General features: G+C 38.7%; 1 non-coding gene across 39 annotated transcripts in view; it reads right to left on the minus strand.

Moving 5' to 3' along the window:
• The window catches only part of LOC105487940 (uncharacterized), a 224,040-nt gene that overhangs the window by 119,851 nt on the left and 77,593 nt on the right, over window positions 1-26,596 (minus strand). The window contains exon 6 of one of the 39 annotated variants that reach the window (XR_011621483.1): window positions 2,269-2,464. The exons of the other annotated variants lie outside the window; for them this stretch is intronic. This is a non-coding gene — a transcript (uncharacterized protein). The remainder of the gene's footprint in view (window positions 1-2,268; window positions 2,465-26,596) is intronic. 39 annotated transcript variants of the gene reach the window in all.

The raw sequence follows: 26,596 nt of genomic DNA on the forward strand, positions 1-26,596 counted from the left end.
AAGCATAAAGAAACAGAGAAGGAAAATAGCATATTTTCACTTGCTGGAGAGAATAAAAAAGACCAGATACTCTCAGATCACCCTGATAACATTATCCTGAGTAATCTTTAAAAATCATAACAAATTGAATAAAGGCAACCATAGAAAGCTGTGTGTGTTTGTATATGCAAGTGTGGCACAAACACACACACACACGCACACATACACACAAACCCCTAGCAACCACTGGAAATTAAATACTGTATTTTTATGGAGGCAGCTCTCTGGTTTCATTGCCATCATAATTTATTAAAAATCTCCACATCAGCATCTCCGTTAACCTTCTCTCAGTGGAAGTTTTTACAAAGGTTTACAAAAGAAATAAATGCTAAATATGACGACTATTGCAACTTTGTACCTCTCTTTGAAATCTAACAAAATGGGTTTCTAAACAATGAATGTACAGTAGAAACAATGCCAACGGATTTTAAACAGCCATCTGGTGTAATTATTCATGCTCCCTAAAAATAGGCTATTTGAAAACGTGCGAAGTTCCTTTCTGATATAATTCCATGGTCTAACAACACATGAGCTGGCAAAGAGAAACTAAAGAGGCTTTCAACAGGCAGGTCTAGTTGTTTAACTTCTTTTGTTGTGCAGAAAAAGACCCAAAACTTAGATTTCAAAGACATGTTGTACATCTTCATCTTCCATTTTCAAAGTTATCCCACTGGTGCCTTTCCTCCCCTTGCTATCACTACTGTTGATGTGGGTGCTTATTTCCTCCAAATTACACAAAAGCAAACAGATCCCTAGTTCATCTCAACTCCATCACCTACCTCTTCAGTCAATGCCCTATACTGTTTTGCATTCATCATTCACTTGTTCATTCATTAAGGAACTTTCATTGACAGTGTATTAAAAATGTCTTTTTTATAGTAACAATATTCCTTCTTTAATTGAGACAATATAAACATCAAAAACAAAGTGATTTGCTTTCAGTTTCTTGGATAAATAATGGTAGAACTCAAAAGAATAGAGGCCTCCTGAAAACTGCTTATTTCTGAAGTTGTTTCTCTGTTTTTGTTTTTGTTTTTCAAATTTAATTTGAATCAAGCTCATACATTCCTTAAGTTAGAGAGGCTGGGTCCCCCACACAATATTTCCAAGTTCATCTAATATCCTATTAAAACAGCCCTATTCATGCACCTTTACCATCTACTTTTTCTTACTTTTCTATTTTGATTAGTTTAATTAAGGAGACTACACTCTAACATAAACATGGACAGCTTTATTATCTCAAGAATGGCTATAATTGTATTCTAAGCTCTTTCTCTTGTTTTCAGTAAGACTTGACTGAAAGTTCCTAAAGCTTAGAGTATAACTAAGGGCATAATCTTCTATTTCACAATCAGCCCACCTTTCTCTATGTTTGATCAGGGTTTGAAAGGGAAAAAGAAGCCCCCTTACATGCTCAATTATGTAGTAGGTGTGGTAATGTGTCTGCCTCATTCATGATGATCTCTGGCATCTCCAACTTATCTTCCACTTATTCAATGTATGTGAATGGGAATCCTAATGGTGGAATACTCAAGCACAATCCTTTCTTCTAGGCATAAGTGTCCCTTGTGGCCTAGGGCTGCTTTTCTCTAGCTTGCAGTGGGCTCCCACTCTCCTGAATACCCAGTTTCATCCACTCACATTCCCTGAGCACTGGCAGAACACATCTTCCCTTCATCTCAGGAAACAAAGAGGGAAATACCACCCTTACCAACTTTTCTTTCTCTTTTTCCTTATCTCTTATAGTTACAGGGTAGGTTATCAAACCTTCTGGCTCCCCAGTAATTCAACCTCAACTCAGTATGTATGTTTTATTTTCCTTTTAAATTATACCCCTGAACTTGGAGACTAACTCATTAAAGTAACACAAATAATACCCCCTTCAAAGATGTCCACACCCTCATTGTCAACATCTGTGAATATGTTACCAAATATGTATTAGAACTCTTCAGAGAAAAAGAATATGTCTACACACCCACATAGACACACAGAGAAAAAGAGAGAGAGAGATAGACTCCTGTGATGATTATGGAGGCTAAGAGTTCCCTCTCTCTGCCCTCAAGCTGGAGACTCAGGAAGGCTCATGGTATAGTTTTAAGGCCTTAGAGCCAGAGAGTTGATGGTATAAATTCCAGTCCAAGCCTGAAACCCTGAGAACCAGGAGTACCTAGAGCGAAAGCAGGTTAATGTTCCATCTAAGCAGTCAGGCAGAGAAATGGCTAATCCAACCTTCCTTTTCCTTCTGTTCCATTCAGGTCTTCAACTGATTGGGTGAGGTCTGCTCACATTGAGGGGTGCCTTCTTCTTCTTCACTCAGTCCACCAAGTCAAATGCTAATCTCTTCCAGAAACATCCTCACAGAAATGTTGTTTAATGAGATATCTGGGCCTGCCATGACCCAGTCAAGCTGACATATGAATTTACCCTGACACATGGCAAAAGAGAATTTGAAGTGGTGATTAAAACTATGGACCTTTAGAAGGGGAAATAATTCAGAATTATTCAGACTATCCAATCTAATCATATGAGCCCTTAAAAGCAGAGGATCTTTCCAGGTTGAAGTAAAGAGAGAGACTTGACAAAGAAGATAAGGTTACAGGTACTAATCGACTGTTGCTAACACTGAAAAGGGAGGAAGGGAGCCACGAGACCAGAATGAAGGTGGCCTTCGGAGTCTTGGAACAGCTGCCTGCGAACAGTACAAGGAAACTGGGCTTCAATTCTACAACACTGAGGAGCCGAATCATGCCAACTCTCTCAATGAGCAAGAAAACAGATTTTTCCTTGGAACATCCAGACAGGATCACAGCTCTACTGATACGTTGATTTTAGTCCAGTGAACTCTGTGTTCAAATTCTGGCCTGAAGAACTATACGATAATAAGTTTGTGTTGGTTTAAGCTGCTAAATTTGTGATAATTGGTTCTAGCTGCAGTAGGAAACTAACGTATTATTTTCATGTGCTCCCTTCCACATACAGGAATATTGTAGTTCCATTGGTTCTTCTAAAGTGGCACCTTCTGGGCAGTTGTATGCAATAGTCCAGGTTCACAGCAAGCACCTCTCTGAACCTAGAACACAGAGTTCTTAATGCCATTTTCTGAGATATGATCTCTAATTCCCAATTCGAAGAAAGTTCTGTTATTTCTATACAAAGCATCCTCAGTACTGTATTCCATGAGAGAATGTTACCCATCTGTGATAGTTAATTATACGTGTCAACTTGATTAGGCCACAGAATGCCCAGATGTATGGTAAAACCTTATTTCTGGGCTGTCTGTGAGAGTGTTTCTAGACGAGATTAGCATTTAAATGGATGAACTGAGTAAAGCAGATGGTTCTCCCTAATGTGAGTAGGCATCATCCAGTTTGTTGAGGACCTGGACAAAACAAATGGGCAGAGGAAGGTTGAGTTTACGCTGCCTACATGGTTGAGTTGGAACATTGATCTTTTGCCCTTGGTGCTCCTGGTTCTCAAGCCTTCAGACCCAGATTATAATCTGTACTACTGGCTATCCTAGATCTCCAGTTTGCAGACTACAGATTGTGGGACTTTTCAGTCTTTATGCTCACATGAACTAATACTTAATAATAACTTCATTTGTGTAGATTAATTGATCTATGTTTGTATCTGTCTTTACTGGTTCTGTTTCTCCAGAGAAGCCTAATACAAAATATTGAATCTATGTAGCATTTTCATGACCTTATATTGCCTGCATCATGCAAAACATATTGTCTAGATATATGTGTTCATTTTAGAAAAAAATCCAAGTCTTATTCATCCCGAAATCTTTCATAAGGCATCCATGTGATTTGTCACAGATATGCAATATTTCACTTTTGAATGAATGAATGAATGAATAAACAAAGAATATTGAAGCAAGTTTTCTTTTTTTTAATTCCATCCCTCCTTTTTTTAGTTAACATCTTGGAAGTGAGATTTTCCCTGCTCCCGCTCTACCTCTCCCATCATGGGTCTTTCATTTTGGTGTCTCACATACTTTATTTCAAAGATCACTTCTTCCAAATAGCTTCCTTTCTTACCACCTCTACTTGCAGCTCTGAAACTTTTATATCTTATATTTTTAATTTTATAAATTAATAGAAATTATAATCATAAAAATCCAGTGGTTTTCCAATCTAAACAATGGAAGGAAGGAAGGAAGGAAGGGAGGGAGGAAGGGGAGGGAAACATGTAGGCCTCTTCCCTTCAGTTTCCACATCTATACAATAGACACAATATCATGAAATGTACAATGTTGTTATAAAAATCCAAAGAGGTGTAGTCTATGAAGTATGTGAAGTGAACAACCTATAACTAGTGTCCTTCTTATCCTTCCACTGTTTTTGTCTTGCCTTGCAGAAGGCATGATAGATTGCCTTAATTTCTCTAGTGACATAAAATTTTCACTGGCGTATCAGTCATTCAAAGAAGAATTGGTACCAATCCTACTGAAACTATTCCAAAAGACAGAGAAAGAGAGAATCCTCCCAAAATCATTCTATGAAGCCAGTATTATTCTAATACCAAAACCAGGAAAAGACTTAACAAAAAAAGAAAACTACACACCAATATCCCTGATGAACATAAATGCAAAAATTCTCAACAAATTACTAGCTAACCAATCCAACAGCATATCAAAAGGATAATACATCATGATCAAGTGGGTTTCACACAATAGATGATGGGATCATTGAACATACACAAGTCAGAAGAAGCCATACATCACATAAACAGAATTAAAGGCAAAAATCATATGATCACTTCAATCAGTGCAGAAAAAGCATTTGATAAAAATCCAACATCCCCTTATTATAAAAACCCTCAACAAAACAGGAATAGAAGGGACATACCGCAAATAAATAAAATCCATACATGACAAGCCCACAGCCAACATAATACTGACTGGAAAAAACAGTTAACAGCATTCCCTCTGGGAACCGGAAGAAGACAAGGATGCCCACTTTAACCTCTTCTGGTTTTTGTTTTTTTTTTTGTTTTGTTTTGTTTTGTTTTGTTTTTTTTAAGACAGAGTCTTGCTCTGTCGCCCAGGCTGGAGTGCAGTGGTGGCGATCTCAGCTCACTGCAAGCTCCGCCTCCCGAATTCGCGCCATTCTCCTGCCTCAGCCTCCTGATTAGCTGGGACTACAGGCACCCCCCACTACGCCAGGCTTTTTTTTTTTTTTTTTTTTTGGTATTTTTAGTGGAGATGGGGTTTCACTGTGTTAGCCAGGGTGGTCTCAATCTCCTGACCTTGTGATCCACCCGCCTCGGCCTCCCAAAGTGCTGGGATTACAGGAGTGAGCCACTGCAATGGGCCCACTTTAACCACTTCTATTCAACATAGTACCGCAGTCTTGGCCAGAGCAATTAGAGAAAAAAATAACGGGCATCTGTGCTGGAAAAGAGAAGTCAAACTCATTTTTCACCAATGTTATGATTGTATATCTAGAAAACCCTGAAGACTCATCCAAAAAGCTCCTAGATCAGATAAAGAAATTCAGTAAAGTCTCGGGATACAAAATCAATATACATGAATCAGTAGCACTGCTATACGGCAACAGCGACCAAGCAGCTGAGAATCAAGAACTGAATCCCTTTTGCAACAGCTGCAAAATAAAATACTTAGAAATATACTTAACCAAGGAGGTGAACAATCTCTACAAAAAAATCTACAGAACACTGATGAAAGAAATAATAGATGATACAAATGGAAACATGTCCCATGCTCATGGATGAGTAGATCAATACTGTGAAAATGACCATACTGCCAAAAGCAATCTACAGATTTAGTGCAATTCCCATCAAAATGCCACCATTATTCTTCACAGAACTAAGAAAAGCTATCCTAAAATTTCATATGGAATGCAAAAAAGAACCTGCATAGCCAAAGCACTACTAAGCATAAAGAACAAATCTGGAGGCATCACATTACTCGACTTCAAATTATACTACAAGGCTATAGTTACCAAAACAGCATGGTACTGGTACAAAAATAGGCATGTAGACCAATGGAACAGAAGAACCCAGAAATGAACCCAAATATAGCCAACTGATCTTCAACAAAGCATACAAGAACATAAAGTAGAGGAAAACTGGCAAGCCACATGTAGAAGAATGAAACTGGACTCTCATCTCCCAACTTATACAAAAATCAACTCAAGATGTATCAAAGACTTACATCTAAGACCTAAAACCATAAAAATTCTAAAAGATAACATTGGAAAAACTCTTCTAGACATTGGTTTAGGCAAAGAATTCATGACTTTGGGGACTAGGGGAAAGGGTAAGAGGGAAGAAGGATAAAAGACTACATACTGGATACAGTGTAGACTGCTCAGGTGACAGATGCACAAAAATCTCAGAAATCACTACTGAAGAACTTATTCTTGTAGCGAAAAACCACCTGCACCCCCAAAACTATTGAAATATAAAAGAAACAAAATTGAAAACAAAGTCACTTACAGTGGATATTTTTGTCCAAAATGAAATGAATGTAAATTCCTGGATTTATTCCTGGATTCTCTATTCTGTTCCACTGCTTGGTGAGTCTGCCTTTATACCAGTATCATGCTGTTTTAGTTACTATAGCTTTGCAGTATAATTTGAAGTCAAATAATTGGATACCTCCATCAATAAAGGTAGATCAGTCCTTCATGGGAAAAACAAATCAAAACAAAGAAACCCTGATGTGTAGCATTTGCTGACTTTCTGATTTGACTCCATGGCAATTGTCAAGCTACCAACATTTGATGTCAAGTTCACAAATAATAGTCAATTCTCATGATCTAGGATTAGCAGGCTACAGTGTACCATGGAACTTGTAGGAAATATTTGACTAAATGCAGATATATATAATTTATTAAATAAGACATCTCAGACAACAGGGATAGTTCTGAAAGTAAATTGTAGCTTCTTGAACAAAAAAGAATGGTGAGGATTTTTGCAAGCTATAAATGGAAACTGTTCTTATTTACTTGGAATAAGAAAAAAGCCCAATTATAAATAGGTAAGCCGTTTAGAGTCAATGATTCAGGTGCTTTAAATTAAATATGAAAGTAGAATATAAAAGCTGTATGGGAACTTAACAATCAAAATCATCTTCTTTATTTTAGGGAAAAGCATATTGAATGCAAAATAATTTGTCTGTTACAAACAGCATGTTTATTCTATAGCCAAGAATATAATTTCTAGATATATTGATGGTTCTGTGTTTACTGCATCAATAGCTTAGGTGAACAAAATGAATCAAATGATCTAAGAAGAATAATATTTACCTTAATACTGTTGTATATTTTTATTCTTCAGATAAGTTTTTATGCTATGTCTTCAAACCATATGCATTCATTCACTCATTGTGCATCTATTCAACACTTACAGAGTATGTGCCTACTACTCATCAGGCCCTATTTCAGGGCATAGAGCATATGCTAGTAAATAAAACAGACAAATTAGAAGCTGGAGGCATCAAATTTTTTGACTTCAAATTATACTACAAAGCTATAGTAACTAAAATAGCATGATACTGGCATAAAAGCAGAACTCATAGACCAATGGAACAGAATAGAGAACCCAGAAATAAATCCAAGCATTTCCAGTCAACTCATTTTTCACAGAAACACCAAGAACCTCTTGGGAAAGGTCAGTTTCTTTAATAAATGGCTCTTGGAAAACTGAACATTCACATGCAGAAAAATGAAACTAGACTCTCCCCATTTACAAAAAAAAAAAATCAAAATGAATTGAAGATTTTAATGTAAGACCTGAAACTACAAAGCTACTAGAAGAAAACATTGGGAAAATGCTTCAGGGCATTGGTCTGGGCAAATATTTCTTGACTAAGACCTCAAAAGCACAGGTAACTGAAGCAAAAATGAAAAAATGGAATTACATCAAGCTAAAAAGCTTAAAGGATAAAATTAACAAAGTGAAGAGACAGCCTACAGATTCAGAGAAGATATTTGCAAACTCTTCAACTCACCGGCAATTAGTAACCAGGTTATATAAAACAATTTTTTTGCTTTTTTCTAATTAAAAGAAAAGTTACCTCAGTTTTTCACTTCTTAAACATAAATGGAGCTACCTTTTTTTTTATACGGAGTCTCGCTCTGTCACCCAGGCTGGAGTGCAGTGTTGTGATCTCAGCTCACTGCAAGCTCCGCCTCCCAGGTTCATGCCATTCTCCTGCCTCAGCCTCTGGAGTAACTGGGACTGCCGGTGCCCGCCACCATGCTCGATTAATTGTTTGTATTTTCAGTAGAGACAGGGTTTCACCATGGTCTTGATCTCCTGATCTTGTGATCTGCCTGCCTCGGCCTCCCAAAGTGCTGGGATGGATATTGCTATTTATTTTAAGCAATTGTGTTGAATTAGAACTATACTGGGTGTGGAAGGAGTATAAATTTGCCATGTGATTTCCAAATGGAGGAAAAGCTACTGTCAGCATGTGTTTTATTTTTAAATTTACACTATAGTATGATTTTTCCCCAACATTATTTTTACCTTGCATATACTGGAGTATTTATTTCATCTTTTAAAAGGTTATGTTTCTCGAAAAAAAAAGGCAACCCAAAAGCAAAAAAAAAAAAAAAAAAAAAAAAAAAAAAAAAAATCCGATTAAAACTGGTCAAAAGCCAGGCTTGGTGGCTCGTGCCTGTAATCCCAGCTACTCTGGAGGCTGAGGAGGGAGGATCACTGGAGTCCAGGAGTTTGAGGCTGCAGTGAACTATAATCACATCATTCCACTCTTGCTTAACAGGAAAAAAGGGGGCAAAAAATCTAAATAGACATGTCTCAAAAGAAGACATACAAATGTCCTACAGGTATATGATGAAAAGCTCAATATCACTAACCATCAGAGAAATGCACCAAAACCACCATGAGATATCATCTCACTCCAGTTAAAGCCATCTTTATCAAAAAGACAAAACAAAACAAAACAAATTCTGGTGAGTACTTGGAGAAAGGCGAATGCTCATACATTGTTGATGGGAATGTAAAGTAGTATAGCCACTGTGAAAAACAGTATGGAGGTTCTTCAAATAAATACAAATAGAACTACCATGTGACCCAGCATTCCCACTGCTGGGCACATACCCAAAAGAAAACAAATCAGTATATCAAAGAGATATCTGCATTCCCATGCTTATTGCAGCACTATTCACAGTAGCCAGAAATGAAAAGCAATATAAGTGTCCATCAACAGTTGAATGTATAAAGAGAATGTGGTACATATACATAATGGACATAATGGAATACTATTCAGCCATAAAAATAAAAATAATGCATTCCTGTCATTTGGGACAATATGGAAGGAAATGGAGGACATTAAGTGAAATAAGGCAAGTGCAGAAAAACAAGTGTCACATATTCTCACTCACATATGCGAGCTAAAAAATCAAAAAATTACTTTGTGGATGTAGACAGTAGAATGATGGCTACAGAGGCTGGGATAAGAAATGAAGAGAGGGAGATCAAGAAGGGTTGGTTAGTGGATAGCAAAATACAGTTAGATGGGAGTAAGATCTAGTGTTTAATAGCACCAACAGGGTGACTATAGTTAACAGTGATTTCCTGTATATTTCAAAATAACTAAAAAAGTGCATTTGGAGTTTTCCCAACACAGAGATGCTAAATGTTTGAAATGATAAATATTTCAACTACCATGATTTGATCATTATACAATTGTATGCTTGTATCAAAATATCATATGTATCCTATATTATGTATCCAAAAATTAAAAATATTTTAAAAAAACAGACAAGTTCCCACCCCCCAAAAAACCGGATGTTACTTATATTAATGGGCCTTGCATTCTAGTTGAATTTGTTTAATGACAACGAAGAAAATGAAGAATTATAAATTGTCAGGAAGACAAGGGTGAAGAGGAAAGATTAGTAGAGAGAATATTATAATGGCCCAATACATAGTTATGTATTGGTTAAAGATTTTGAAGGAAAGAAGGTATTTGAAGGTGACGTCTAGGTTTTTGACTTGAACAGTTGACGGAATTATAATGTCATTTATTGGAACAAAAAAATGTGCAGAGATGTTGAATTGAGAGTTCTTCTTTAAATATATTAATTGTGACATAGCTCTTGAGCATACAAATGATACATTGACTCTGAAGCTCAGGTAACAGAGAATGGCTTTAATTTGTTTTGTGAGTGTTAAGCATACAGTTGTTTTGGAAATCCGCAAAACTCAATAAGTTCATCTAGGGAATGATAAGAGAGAGAAAACTGTCTTAAAATATGAGCTCCAGGCTACTGCAAAAGCACTCACTGGAGTACCTTTAAATAAATTGAGACACACTGAAAAGTAAAATACACACACACACACATATACATATACACAAAAAGGATGAAGGAGGAATGGAGAAAGAGAATCACTGACTGTTTTATACATCTATTAGGTAGTTTTCAGACATCATCTCATTTAATTTTCATAAATATAAGGTATCTATAAAAGACAAAAAAAAAAGATTGAGGAAATCTGCTGGTAAAATGTGTGAAAAATTGGGAGATATTAAACAAATAAAATGTTTTAAGATAGCAGAAGTTTCATTTCTGCCCAACCCTGCAGACAAGTAAAATAAAATGAGGACTGAGACTGACCGTTGGATTAACCATGCAGCGATCACTGGCAACCTTGACTAAAGCAGTTTCAGTGGTATGGTGGAGAGAAAAATAGGATAGAAATGGGTTCAAGGAAGAACAGTAAGTGAGGATATAAGGACAGCGAGTAGAGTTTTTCTAGTATTTTTTTAGTATTTCTTGTAGTTTTCTCTCAGTGATCTAGAGAAATTAGGAAGTAGCTAAAGTGACAAGAAATCAAGAGAGATACTACATAATGTTTGGTAACATCCAGCATTGCATAATACAGATGTTTCTTGTATTTTGATCTGTAACCTTAACTCACTTATAATACTTTATATTTCAAAATAATAAATAACATTGATATTAAAATTACTATTTAAGGAATTTATTCATAGTGAATATTGTGGCCTTATATTCACACAATTGTAGAAAATACTGTTTAATTTACATGGATGCATGTTGTCTACTAAAGACTACATAAAACTATGTTAATTCTTCTTTAAAAAAATACAGATGTTTCTGCAAAGAATGTTGGATGCTCTGGGAGGGAGGAGGATAATCACAGAAGTGAGAAATATGAGTACACAAGAGCTTATGGGATCCAATGCACGGACCAAGAATTTGGTCCTCCATGGGAGAGGGGACAGTAAATCTATTGCAATGGGAAAGGAGTTAGGAATATGTAGAAAAGGGGGAACAAAAGGCTTAGATACAGATAGATTGGTGAACATGAAGATGTGCAAGTTAGAGAATTCCCATATGGTTTTTCTAGTGAGATACAATGAATTTCAGAGGGCAGCTTGGAAGTTTTGATGAGACTATGAAGAATTGAGGATCAATTTATTCTAATCCAGAGCTATTTCAGTAAATAACCCTGGGAAAAGAGTGAGAATAATGAGAGGTTCCCATTTGACCTAGGAAGACAACTAAGATGTAAACTTGATGAGGTTAATCCTAATCTTCTAAGAAAAAGTAGATAATCAGTTCTTATAGATTGCTTCATGAGCAAGGCCTCTTATATTCTGTGTAACAGTGAAGTCTTCAGTGCTATGAGGAGGCAACTGTTGATAAGATTCAGTTGAGCTCTTTGAGTTCATTTTTCAATCTCCTTGAGGAGCAAAAAAAACTCTAGGGATCTTCTTTAAAACCAGATCTACAGGAGATAGTGAAGCCAACTGGGAGAGATAGTCTAACCTGGAGCTTCTGTGAATATGAAAAGCTCAAAATTAAACTTATAAAATCTTTCTTATATGAGGCATCTGACCTATAGAAAGGATTGTAAAAAAAAAAAAGAAAAGACTCATTGTCTTAGTCCATTTGTGCTGCTGTAACAAAATAGCACAGACTGTATAATTTATGAACAGTAGAAATTTATTTCTCATTATTCTGGAGGCTGGAAAGTTCTAGATCAAGGCACTAGCAGAAGTGGTATCTGGTGAGGGCTGCTTTCAGCTTCCAAGATGGCATCTTGTTGTTGCATCCTCTGGAAGGGAGGAGCACTGCCTTCGCACATGGCAGAAGACCAGGAGAACAAGAGAGTGCTCCCTTCAACTTGGAGCCCTCTTAAAAGGGTGCTAATCCCACATGTGAGGGTGGAGCATCATAACTCAATCACCTTACAAGACTGCAACTGTTAATTCTATTGGGTGAAGGAATAGTTTCAACATAAATTTTAGAGGGAACACATTCAAACAATATCACCTACCAATATTATTAAAATAAGAATGCTGTTTTCACATATTCTCTACTGTTGAAGCAATGATCAGAATTGGAAATCAGTCAAGGCTATCTCTCTGCCAGGATGGGTCTTCAGAGTCCTGTACCCGCCACACTCTGATCAGCCACCTCCTATGTACTGGAGTCAGCATGAGAGAAGAAAATGTCCTGAATACATCTCTGCCTTCAACACACCCCCATTCTGCTGACACATGTCTCAGAAATGAACTCCTGATTTCCCCTCAACTCCGGCACACCAACATGCTTTCCAAATCCTAATCCCAGCCAATGAATCCTTGTCTTTTCTTATAGACCAAATATAATGGATCAACCTACTTGGTCAGTTCTAAATTTAAAATGAATCCAGAAATTTCTTCTCTTTTCGTTGCTTCCATCGCAACTCCTGGGCCCAAGTTTTCATCATCAGTAGCCAGGATTGCCATAACTGATATCCTTCTGCCCTTTAGCCCAGGTAGTCTATTTACAACACAGCAGCTAGGACGATCCTTTAAACAGGTTTAGATCAAGTCATGTCACTGCTTTGCTCAAACCCTCCAGGGAGTTTACATCTCATCACCTGGCTTCATGACCTGTGGTCCTCCCCTCTCTGATGTCAACTACCTTCCCTTTTATCCTCATTTAATTTTAGCTGTGCTGGCTTTTCTGTTCTTCCCTCTTCCAAGAAACGTTTCACTCACATAGCAAGGATCTAACTCCTTCTCCTCACTGCTCTGCTGCTGCCTTTTCATACAGCCTTTCATTATGCCCTCCCAACTTGATGTTGCAGCCACACCCAACCACCTCCACCCTGCACACTTAATCCTCTTAATGCCCTTTACGTTTTTCCTGACATTTATTACCATCCGACGTACTTTATATTTAACATACATTTTGTTTATTGTTTCCACCCACACCCCCAAAATTATATAAATTATATTCTAAGAAAGCAGAGATTCTGATCAATATTTGGTCTCCAGCACCTAAAAAGTCCTCAGTACATAGTAGATTCTCAAAGAATAAATGAAGGAATTAATGAATTTGCAAACTCTGATGTACGCAATGCTCTTACCTGAGCACAATTACTTTTTAAAATGCAGCATGCTTGTGGAGTTCAGTTTGATCCAGTTTGTAGTCATCTAAGTGAAAGTTTCCTCTTGGAAGTAATTCTATAAGCCATCAGCTCTCTTAGGGATGCTTTTATCAGTTATGAAAGCAAGTTTTGCCACTCATCAGCTGTTTGCAGGAGGACTGAGCAGACCTCTCTGTGCTCAGCATTGGAAGCCTCTCTCACCGCCCTCCTGGGACATGTGCAGTTTCAGGAGTATTTCTTGCCTGCTGCAAAGCTCCCTGTTTGGCTCTGCCATCTGCATCAAAAAGGTCACCTCTAGTTACTTGTTATTTCAATATGCATCCCACTTCAACTATTTTTCTCCTTCACTTTTTTCTTCCCTTGACCTGAGTTAATCCACTCATTGTCTGCCTCCCACTTGGATCAAACCCCCCCTTCAACTTTAGTTCTCGTTCTGGCTCTGCCTTTGCAGACCTCCACAGGGATTTTGCAAGAGTCAGTGTTCAAAGACCACTTTTTTCAGGTCCAGGCTCAATTGTTGGCCAAAGAACAAAGAAGAGTGAGCTACTTTCCAAGGAAACAGCGCTAGTGCTGAGTAGTCCTCTTTCTAACAATGTCCCACTTGTCTGCAGAAATCTGAATCTCTGTATTAAGAAAAGGAGGGGGGGCGGAGCAAGATGGCGGGGGATGGAGCAAGATGGCCGAATAGGAACAGCTCCAGTCTCCAACTCCCAGCGCGAGCGACACAGAGGACCAGTGATTTCTGCATTTTCAACTGAGGTACTGGGTTCATCTCACTGGGGAGTGCCGGACAATCGGTGCTGGTCAGCTGCTGCAGCCCGACCAGCGAGAGCTGAAGCAGGGCGAGGCATTGCCTCACCTGGAAAGCACAAGGGGAAAGGGAATCCCTTTTCCTAGCCAGGGGAACTGAGACACACAACACCTGGAAAATCGGGTAACTCCCACCCCAATACTGCACTTTAAGCAAACAGGCACACCAGGAGATCATATCCCACACCTGGCCAGGAGGGTCCCACACCCACGGAGCCTCCCTCATTGCTAGCACAGCAGTCTAGATCTAACCGCAAGGCAGCAGCCAGGCTGGGGGAGGGGCGCCCGCCATTGCTGAGGCTTAAGTAGGTAAACAAAGCTGCTGGGAAGCTTGAACTGGGTGGAGCTCACAGCAGCTCAAGGAAACCTGCCTGTCTCTGTAGACTCCACCTCTGGGGACAGGGCACAGATAACAACAAAAGCAGCAGAAACCTCTGCAGACGCAGACGACTCTGTCTGACAGCTTTGAAGAGAGCAGTGGATCTCCCAACACGGAGGTTGAGATCTGAGAACGGACAGACCGCCTGCTCAAGTGGGTCCCTGACCTCTGAGTAGCCTAACTGGGAGACATCCCCCACTAGGGGCAGTCTGACACCCCACACCTCACAGGGTGGAGTACACCCCTGAGAGGAAGCCTCCAAAGCAAGAATCAGACAGGTACACTCACTGTTCAGCAATATTCTATCTTCTGCAGCCTCTGCTGCTGACACCCAAGCAAACAGGGTCTGGAGTGGACCTCAAGCAATCTCCAGCAGACCTACAGCTGAGGGTCCTGACTGTTAGAAGGAAAACTATCAAACAGGAAGGACACCTACACCAAAATCCCATCAGTACGTCACCATCATCAAAGACCAGAAGCAGATAAAACCACAAAGATGGGGAAAAGGCAGGGCAGAAAAGCTGGAAATTCAAAAAATAAGAGCGCATCTCCCCCGGCAAAGGAGCGCAGCTCATCGCCAGCAACGGATCAAAGCTGGATGGAGAATGACTTTGACGAGATGAGAGAAGAAGGCTTCAGTCCATCAAACTTCTCAGAGCTAAAGGAGGAATTACGTACCCAGCGCAAAGAAACTAAAAATCTTGTAAAAAAAAGTGGAAGAATTGATGGCTAGAGTAATTCATGCAGAGAAGGTCATAAACGAAATGAAAGAGATGAAAACCATGACACGAGAAATACGTGACAAATGCACAAGCTTCAGTAACTGACTCGATCAACTGGAAGAAAGAGTTTCAGCGATTGAGGATCAAATGAACGAAATGAAGCGAGAAGAGAAACCAAAAGAAAAAAAGAAGAAAAAGAAATGAACAAAGCCTGCAAGAAGTATGGGATTATGTAAAAAGACCAAATCTACGTCTGATTGGGGTGCCTGAAAGTGAGGGGGAAAATGAAACCAAGTTGGAAAACACTCTTCAGGATATCATCCAGGAGAACTTCCCCGACCTAGTAGGGCAGGCCAACATTCAAATCCAGGAAATACAGAGAACGCCACAAAGATACTCCTTGAGAAGAGCAACTCCAAGACACATAATTGCCAGATTCACCAAAGTTGAAATGAAGGAAAAAATCTTAAGGGCAGCCAGAGAGAAAGGTCGGGTTACCCACAAAGGGAAGCCCATCAGACTAACAGCAGATCTCTCCGCAGAAACTCTCCAAGCCAGAAGAGAGTGGGGGCCAATATTCAACATTCTTAAAGAAAAGAATTTTAAAACCAGAATTTCATATCCAGCCAAACTAAGTTTCATAAGTGAAGGAGAAATAAAATCCTCTACAGATAAGCAAATGCTTAGAGATTTTGTCACCACTAGGCCTGCCTTACAAGAGACCCTGAAGGAAGCACTCAACATGGAAAGGAACAACCGGTACCAGCCATTGCAAAAACATGCCAAAATGTAAAGACCATCGAGGCTAGGAAGAAACTGCATCAACTAACGAGAAAAATAACCAGTTAATATCATAATGGCAGGATCAAGTTCAAACATAATAATATTAACCTTAAATGTAAATGGACTAAATTCTCCAATTAAAAGACACAGACTGGCAAATTGGATAAAGAGTCAAGACCCATCAGTCTGCTGTATTCAGGAGACCCATCTCACATGCAGAGACATACATAGGCTCCAAACAAAGGGATGGAGGAAGATTTACCAAGCAAATGAAGAACAAAAGAAAGCAGGGGTTGCAATACTAGTCTCTGATAAAACAGACTTTAAACCATCAAAGATCAAAAGAGACAAAGAAGGCCATTACATAATGGTAAAGGAATCAATTCAACAGGAAGAGCTAACTATCCTAAATATATATGCACCCAATACAGGAGCACCCAGATTCATCAAGCAAGTCCTTAGAGACTTACAAAGAGACTTAGACTCCCATACAATAATAATGGGAGACTTCAACACTCCACTGTCAACATTACACAGATCAACGAGACAGAGAGTTAACAAGGATATCCAGGAATTGAACTCATCTCTGCAGCAAGCAGACCTAATAGACATCTATAGAACTCTCCACCCCAAATCAACAGAATATACATTCTTCTCAGCACCACATTGCACTTATTCCAAAATTGACCACATAATTGGAAGTAAAGCACTCCTCAGCAAATGTACAAGAACAGAAATTATAACAAACTGTCTCTCAGACCACAGTGCAATCAAACTAGAACTCAGGACAAAGAAACTCAATCAAAACCGCTCAACTACATGGAAACTGAACAACCTGCTCCTGCATGACTACTGGGTACATAACGAAATGAAGGCAGAAATAAAGATGTTCTTTGAAACCAATGAGAACAAAGATACAACATACCAGAATCTCTGGGACACATTTAAAGCAGTGTGTAGAGGGAAATTTATAGCACTAAATGCCCACAAGAGAAAGCAGGAAAGATCTAAAATTGACACTCTAACATCACAATTAAAAGAACTAGAGAAGCAAGAGCAAACGCATTCAAAAGCTAGCAGAAGGCAAGAAATAACTAAGATCAGAGCAGAACTGAAGGAGATAGAGACACTAAAACCCTCCAAAAAATCAATGAATCCAGGAGTTGGTTTTTTGAAAAGATCAACAAAATTGACAGACCACTAGCAAGACTAATAAAGAAGAAAAGAGAGAAGAATCAAATAGACGCAATAAAAAATGATAAAGGGGATATCACCACCGACCACACAGAAATACAAACTACCATCAGAGAATACTATAAACACCTCTACGCAAATAAACTGGAAAATCTAGAAGAAATGGATAATTTCCTGGACACTTACACTCTCCCAAGACTAAACCAGGAAGAAGTTGAATCCCTGAATAGACCAATAGCAGGCTCTGAAATTGAGGCAATAATTAATAGCCTACCAACCAAAAAAAGTCCAGGACCAGATGGATTCACAGCTGAATTCTACCAGAGGTACAAGGAGGAGCTGGTACCATTCCTTCTGAAACTATTCCAATCAATAGAAAAAGAGGGAATCCTCCCTAACTCATTTTATGAGGCCAACATCATCCTGATACCAAAGCCTGGCAGAGACACAACAAAAAAAGAGAATTTTAGACCAATATCCCTGATGAACATCGATGCAAAAATCCTCAATAAAATACTGGCAAACCAGATCCAGCAGCACATCAAAAAGCTTATCCACCATGATCAAATGGGCTTCATCCCTGGGATGCAAGGCTGGTTCAACATTCGCATATCAATAAACATAATCCAGCATATAAACAGAACCAAAGACAAGAACCACATGATTATCTCAATAGATGCAGAAAAGGCTTTTGACAAAATTCAACAGCCCTTCATGCTAAAAACGCTCAATAAATTCGGTATTGATGGAATGTACCTCAAAATAATAAGAGCTATTTATGACAAACCCATAGCCAATATCATACTGAATGGGCAAAAACTGGAAAAATTCCCTTTGAAAACTGGCACAAGACAGGGATGCCCTCTCTCACCACTCCTATTCAACATAGTGTTGGAAGTTCTGGCTAGGACAATCAGGCAAGAGAAAGAAATCAAGGGTATTCAGTTAGGAAAAGAAGAAGTCAAATTGTCCCTCTTTGCAGATGACATGATTGTATATTTAGAAAACCCTATTGTCTCAGCCCAGAATCTCCTTAAGCTGATAAGCAACTTCAGCAAAGTCTCAGGATACAAAATTAATGTGCAAAAATCACAAGCATTCTTATATGCCAGTAACAGACAAACAGAGAGCCAAATCATGAATGAACTTCCATTCACAATTGCTTCAAAGAGAATAAAATACCTAGGAATCCAACTTACAAGGGATGTAAAGGACCTCTTCAAGGAGAACTACAAACCACTGCTCAGTGAAATAAAAGAGCACACAAACAAATGGAAGAACATACCATGCTCGTGGATAGGAAGAATCAATATCGTGAAAATGGCCATACTGCCCAAGGTTATTTATAGATTCAATGCCATCCCCATCAAGCTACCAATGAGTTTCTTCACAGAATTGGAAAAGACTGCTTTAACGTTTATATGGAACCAAGAAAGAGCCCGCATCTCCAAGACAATCCTAAGTGAAAAGAACAAAGCTGGAGGCATCACGCTACCTGACTTCAAACTATACTACAAGGCTACAGTAACCAAAACAGCATGGTACTGGTACCAAAACAGAGATATAGACCAATGGAACAGAACAGAGTCCTCAGAAATAATACCACACATCTACAGCCATCTGATCTTTGACAAACCTGAGAGAAACAAGAAATGGGGAAAGGATTCCCTATTTAATAAATGGTGCTGGGAAAATTGGCTAGCCATAAGTAGAAAGCTGAAACTGGATCCTTTCCTTACTCCTTATACGAAAATTAATTCAAGATGGATTAGAGACTTAAATGTTAGACCTAATACCATAAAAATCCTAGAGGAAAACCTAGGTAGTACCATTCAGGACATAGGCATGGGCAAAGACTTCATGTCTAAAACACCAAAAGCAACGGCAGCAAAAGCCAAAATTGACAAATGGGATCTCATTAAACTAAAAAGCTTCTGCACAGCAAAAGAATCTACCATCAGAGTGAACAGGCAACCTACAGAATGGGAGAAAATTTTGGCAATCTACTCATCTGACAAAGGGCTAATATCCAGAACCTACAAAGAACTCAAACAAATTTACAAGAAAAAAACAAACAACCCCATCAAAAAGTGGGCAAAGGATATGAACAGACATTTCTCAAAAGAAGACATTCATACAGCCAACAGACACATGAAAAAATGCTCATCATCACTGGCCATCAGAGAAATGCAAATCAAAACCACAATGAGATACCATCTCACACCAGTTAGAATGGCGATCATTAAAAAGTCAGGAAACAACAGGTGCTGGAGAGGATGTGGAGAAATAGGAACACTTTTACACTGTTGGTGGGATTGTAAACTAGTTCAACCATTATGGAAAACAGTATGGCGATTCCTCAAGGATCTAGAACTAGATGTACCATATGACCCAGCCATCCCATTACTGGGTATATACCCAAAGGATTATAAATCATGCTGCTATAAAGACACATGCACACGTACGTTTATTGCGGCACTATTCACAATAGCAAAGACTTGGAATCAACCCAAATGTCCATCAGTGACAGACTGGATTAAGAAAATGTGGCACATATACACCATGGAATACTATGCAGCCATAAAAAAGGATGAGTTTGTGTCCTTTGTAGGGACATGGATGCAGCTGGAAACCATCATTCTTAGCAAACTATCACAAGAACAGAAAACCAAACACCACATGTTCTCACTCATAGGTGGGAACTGAACAATGAGATCACTCGGACTCAGGAAGGGGAACATCACACACCGGGGCCTATCATGGGGAGGGGGGAGGGGGGAGGGATTGCATTGGGAGTTATACCTGATGTAAATGACGAGTTGATGGGTACAGCACACCAACATGGCACAAGTATACATATGTAACAAACCTGCACGTTATGCACATGTACCCTAGAACTTCAAGTATAATAATAATTAAGAAAAAAGAAAAGAAAAGAAAAGGAACCAAGAGGTAATATTTGTTGAAATCTACTTTGTTCCAAGGATCGTGCCTAGAGCATTTTTTATAGTGTCAAATAATTAGGTGGTTAGTAATCAACTCCATGTAAAATGAGGCATTAAAAAAAAAAAGAAATATGATGATGTCACTGTCATGCTCAAAACCTTTCATTGACTTCTTATTTTGTGTAGACTAAAATCCTAACTACGGCCAACTGGGGCTTGTACATCTGCCTGATCTCATACACCAATCCTCTCACTGCTCTCTTACCCTCTGTCACCCATGGTTAGAACTCATGTCTTTTTGCAAAAACTCCAGTGTCTATGCATTTACTGTTTCTTCTGCATGACCTGCTCATCCTTCTTCCCACACATAATCCCTTGGTTCCTAGTATCTCTCATTCCAACTGTCATCTCTCCTGGAAAACCTTAGCTGACCATTCTATCTGATGGCTGCCAAGTCTGGAAACAGAGAAAACTGTGTAACAGAGGAAAACATCGAAGATGGTCTATCAACGTAAAATAATGGTATTTCAATGGCTACATCTTATAGGCAACTTGTATTTAAGTCACATCCCTTCAATTATCCCTAGTTCTTTATTTTACACATTTCTATACATTAAATGTGTTTGTTTTCATCATTTCTGTGCCTCACAATAATATCTGTTCCCCGAGGATGGAGCCTCGCTATGTTTACTGCCAGCTCCCTGGGGTCTAGAGGCATGCTGTTAGAGAATTGGCAGCAGTTAACTCTGGTGGAATGAATGAACTGAGCAAGTAGAAGTGCAGGCAATGTAAATAACATGTTCAAGTTCACAGAGCTACTAAATGGTTTAGTCAAAATTTGAAGCAAGTTCTGATTCCAAAGTCAACATTTCTTCCACCACTACAGATTGAATTCCCTTTCTTGTCTTGTGGTCGTTTAAAACTGTAAAAGCAACAGGATATGAATGGAGAGGATAGTCAACAATGAACCTAAAACCAGGCCACTGGCAATGAAATGGAAGCAGCCCTGGTATAAGGTGAGGTGATACCACATCAGGAGGGAGCAGAGACTTGGGAGTCCCAGGGAGCCATGTCCATCACCTACTTCCTACAAGTTTTGAACTTGAGTATTTGTGTTGACTTTCAGTTTCTTCAGCCACACAATAAAAACTAGAGTAACTTGTAAAATGATCATATTATCCATCCAGCCTCTGAGACTCAGACATCCTAAAATCAAATTCTGATATCATAATACAAACACTGACCATGACCAAATAATTTGAACTTGTTAACCCAATTTAAATTTAAATTAAGATAATACAAATTAAATTAGAGATGCAAATAATATCTTAATGTAGGTTCATCAATTGTGAATAATGCAAGACTGTTGGGAAGTGTCAATAATGAGGAAGCCTGTGCACAGATACATGGAAAATCCCAGTGCCTTCCTTTCAGTTTTGCTGTGCAACTAAAACTGCTCTAAAAAAAACAAGTCTTAGGCTGAGGCGGGCGGATCACGAGGTCAGGAGATCGAGACCGTGTTGACTAACAAGGTGAAACCCCATCTCTGCTAAAAATACAAAAAAAAAAATTAGCCGAGTGTGGTGGCAGGCGCCTGTAGTCCCAGCTACTTGGGAGGCTGAGGTAGGAGAATGGCGTGAACCCAGGAGGCAGAGCTTGCAGTGAGCCAAGATGGTACCACTGCACTCCAGCCTGGGCTACAGAGAGAGATTCCATCTCAAACAAACAAACAAACAAAAAAAAAAGTCTTTTTGTGAAAAAAGTATGCTGGCTACAGAGAAGATGCTGATACTCCTCCCTGTTGAGGAAGTCCCTGATGATTGGCATTTCTACAGAAACCACTTGGTATGATTGTAAGTTATAAACAAACAAAAGCCTCACATATTAAAATTCAAAAACCTAGTAAAGAAGGTCACCCCCTTCAGTGGCTTTTAGGAGATAAAATGGGATTAGGGCTCTCTCTTTTCTCTCATCCAAGCTTCATCTTTATTCTCACACATTTTATAGAACATAAATTATGATAAAAATAGCATATGAAAGATAGAATAACTGTGTGTTTATTCATATTATCTAAATTCCTTAGCACATTGGTCAATTTATGCAAGTAGTTTCGTGCTACTACAAGTTTTGCGTCCTCTTTTTCTTTGTCATCATCATCGTCGTTGTTTTTGTAGGAGATACAGAAGTATTCCTTTCTTGAAGACAGAGACTATTTCCTATGTATACTTCTCATCTATTGCTCTACTAGGAGAATTGAAAAGCACTACTACATGCTTACAAACTTTTTTTGTGTTAATTAATTATAAACTATTATAATAATGTGAACTTGTAATATGGCTTCATATCAGTTGTGCCTATGACTATATACTGGAAGATTTTAGTGGAGAAATCTAGCAGTTTTTGATGTTTAAAAATAATCAACAACACTGATTCTTAAGCTTTAGAATCACTCATTCCACAATATTTTGTTGATCTTCACAACAACCCTGCATAGCAGGCAGGTAGGTGATCATTCTATTCTGTTTGGTCCTCATGGAAGCCTTCCCGGGCCTTATCCATTTCTCCTCCCATGATCTTTCATATTTCAAAATTCTCAATGAACTTCTTTTACTCATCTTCTATGTTTTAGTCAATACATATTTAGAGCTAACAAAATATTTTCTAAACATTTCTTAAGTGCCCACCACGAAAGATCTAGAGATAAATGAGCATCAACTTTGGAGCAGGAAATTTGGATTCTAGGAGAAACAGGTACGTGAACAGCATAACCCCAAATTCCTCATGCTACCCTTGCCTGCAGGTACAGTTGGATCGATAAAATAATAAAAGCAGAAAATCCTCCTTACCTCAAGCCTCATCTACAGACTCAGCAGAAATCTAGCCCCAGAGATTCTTAGTCCACATAAATCAGGATCACCTGCTCTGTACTTCTTGGCAAGGCATATTTGCCAAAGGGTGGGCAAAACATGGACTGAGGAACCTCATAAAAATCCCTGAAGTGGGCCGGGCACGGTGGCTCACGCTTGTAATCCCAGCACTGTGAGAGGCCGAGATGGGCAGATCACGAGGTCAAGAGATCGAGACCATCCCGGCTAACATGGTGAAACCTCGTCTCTACTAAAAATAGAAAAAAAATTAGCCAGGCGTGGAGGCGGACGCCTGTAGTCCCAGCTACTCGGGAGGATGACAGGACAATGGCGTGAACCCAGGAGGCAGAGCTTGCAGTGAGCCAAGATCGTGCCCCTGTACTCCAGCCTGGGCGACAGAGAGAGATTCCATCTCAAATAAATAAATAAATCCCTGACGTTCATAGAAAAGGATTGTTTCGGGAAGCAACAGCTCAGTAAAGTGCAAGACTGCTAGGAATTAGCTCATCAAACCAAATGGTGATAGACGTTTCGAAATAGGAGAATTTTAAATCACAGTGCTTTCAATGATAGGGAAAAGTTAGAGACAAAGATATTCTTTAAGGAAAATAATATATTGTTAAATCCACTTGAGTACTACCTACAAACTAGGTTTCTTCACACATTCCCCTAGCATCTTTCCATCTAGAAAAAGACATGCCTTTGCATACATAGGACTTGTAAAAATTCCTTTAAAAGAATTAGATGGGTACTGTAAGCTCTAAGCTACAAATATAGGTCAGTTTTTTTTAAAAAAATATACTTAAAGATGACTTTTGCACAGAGAATCCACTAACACCCATGCCTTCAATATTCTCTGCTTGAAATTTGGAAAGGTGTAAGTATGCGTGCGTGTGTGACATGTCTTTCCACTAATCAATAGCCTATCTAAAATGCTTCAGCAGCCAAGTGAAATGGAGACTAAGGACATCCACTGAGACAAAATCAAGGGAAATGGTGAAGAATGATGCCTCTTAGGCTAATCTAATTCAGCAGCCAGTAGCCAATGGTTGGGGCAGCATTTTGCCCTTCTCCCCTTGAGGATACCAGTTTGTGCATATGAGAAGCATTTAGGGATTTCAATAAGAAAGCGCCTCTCTTGTTTGGAGCTGATTGACTGGTACTGCACCCTGCCATCACTTCATGGTGTCTGCCTTGACTCTCATCATTTGATTTTCCCAACAACTCTATAAGGTTTGTTATGTTCATTCTATTTCATAAGAGAAGAAAACTGAGGTTCTAAGAGTTTAACAAAAGGACCCGAGCTTTCAGAAGACACTAAGTGGCCAGATTTGTATTGAAAGCCCAGGCTCCTCTAACTAAGAGCTATAAGAATTGAGAGCACACGTTTGCTATTTCTGGTAGGTAACCTGTCTCCTGATATCCACAGCATTGTGTAATCCCCTCCACTGGAAGGTGCACAGGACTAAATAACTCACTTTTCATAAATAGAATACGGCAGAAGTGATGGATTTTCATCTTTGAGGTTAGATTTTACAATAGTGTCCTCTGGAGGAAGCCAGCTGCCCCGTCATGACAGAGCTATGCAGAGAGGCCTACATGAGTGAACGTAGGAGATCTTTTGAGATTTTCTCTTAACCAAGAGAGTGAGGTGGTAAAGATTTTCCAAGGCCCACCAACAGCCACCAAAATAGAACTTTTTAAGTAGAGACTAGAGATGACCACAGCCAAGACTGATATTTATTATCATTATTATTATTATTATTATTTTGAGTCTTGCTCTGTGGCCCAGGCTGGAGTGCAGTGGTGGGATCTCGGCTCACTGCAACTTCTGTCTCCTGTGTTGAAGCGATTCTCCTGCCTCAGCCTCCCAAGTATCTGGGATTACAGGCCTGTGCCACCACACCTGGCTATTTTGTTTTTGTACTTTTTGGTAGATTTGGGGTTTCACAATGTTGGCCAGGCTGGTTTTGAACTGGCCTCAAGTGATCCGCCTGCCTTGGCCTCCCAAAGTGCTGGGATTACAGACTTGAGCCACCGTGCTTGGCCCAGGGCTGATATCTTGACTGAAATTTATAAGAGACCCTAGCCAAAACCACCTAGCTAAACTACTCTCAAATTCCTGATTCCTAAAATCTGGATAATAAAAGGTATGTTGTTCTCAACAACTGCTTTTGGGGGGAATTTTTAATATAGCAACAGATAACTAATATGATATTGCTCTAGAAATCTACTTTTTTGGTGTTACTGAAGTGTAATGAATAATATATGTCATTTCCAAAAACTTCATCATTATAATTTCTAAGAATTTCAGCATTATACAAAATTCTTGTGAAGTACATGCCACCAGTTTAAAGACAAAATAAATTTATGTATCATAAAACATAGCAATAGGTGATATAATTTACATGAATCATGACATGTTTTAGCCCCGACTTAATTTACAATTAAAGATCATTTACCTACCATGGTGATAATGCAATAAAAAGATAAGAGTGGATGACAGATTCATTTAGGAAATTAAAAGATATTGACTTTAGGATTGATTTTCTTGGTACATGGGGGTGAGTAGCCAAGAAATACCAGGGATATGGAGGATGTTTACATTTTTATCTTAAGTGCGTCAAAATGGCTTTTAGATATAATTTTTGGCTAATTTGGTGAAACTAAGAGAAATGTAATGTAGAGATAGAGTCAGACCTATTTCTGTTTTATTTTCCAATTTTTATTTGACCTCTAAATTTCCTCTCTTCTACTATTTCCTATCTCTTAAGAAACTTAGATTTTAAGTACCATTTTCTGGATTTACAAAGTATATCCTTTCCAAGAACTTACTCATTTATTACATGCATGTGATCCCTGTGAGTGAGGCACTATGCTCACTTTATAGACCTGGTGAGTTCACGCATTAAGAAGAAGTAACAATAACTTATCTGATTTATGTGACTAAAGACAGATTAATCGGTGACTTTTACATTTCCAATTAAAAATTGTTTGTCTCCTATGTATATTTATTTAGGGTTAAGGATGAATAGCTTGTTAATTTACTTAAAACTAGAAATTTGAAAGTTTCTCAGATTATGTTATAGTTTTTTTTAAATTCTTTCTTCTCTTCAAGCTGTAAGTCAAGCTGAAATATTGAAGTTGATCAGAATTAAACTGCTGTCTCCTGGATCCTGTACAACATTCCCCTCACCATGCAAATTTAGTCAACAGAAGGTCAGGTTCAAAACCCTAAAACAACTGTCATGGTAATGATTTTGAAGTAAAGAAACCTCTGACTGGGACTGCATCTAGACATGGTTACCCAGCTAGACTTGGCTATTTAATGATTCTGCCCTCTTGACAGTTGCTTCCATCAAATCAGTTGTGTGATAATCTACTTTAGTTGGCAAAGTAATTTATATTCCCAGCCTATGCAAACATTACAATAACATTATTACTCTTGAGATG

The sequence above is a fragment of the Macaca nemestrina genome, chromosome 3, assembly GCF_043159975.1.
Source record: "Macaca nemestrina isolate mMacNem1 chromosome 3, mMacNem.hap1, whole genome shotgun sequence".
In the NCBI taxonomy this organism is placed as follows: Eukaryota; Metazoa; Chordata; class Mammalia; order Primates; family Cercopithecidae; genus Macaca; species Macaca nemestrina.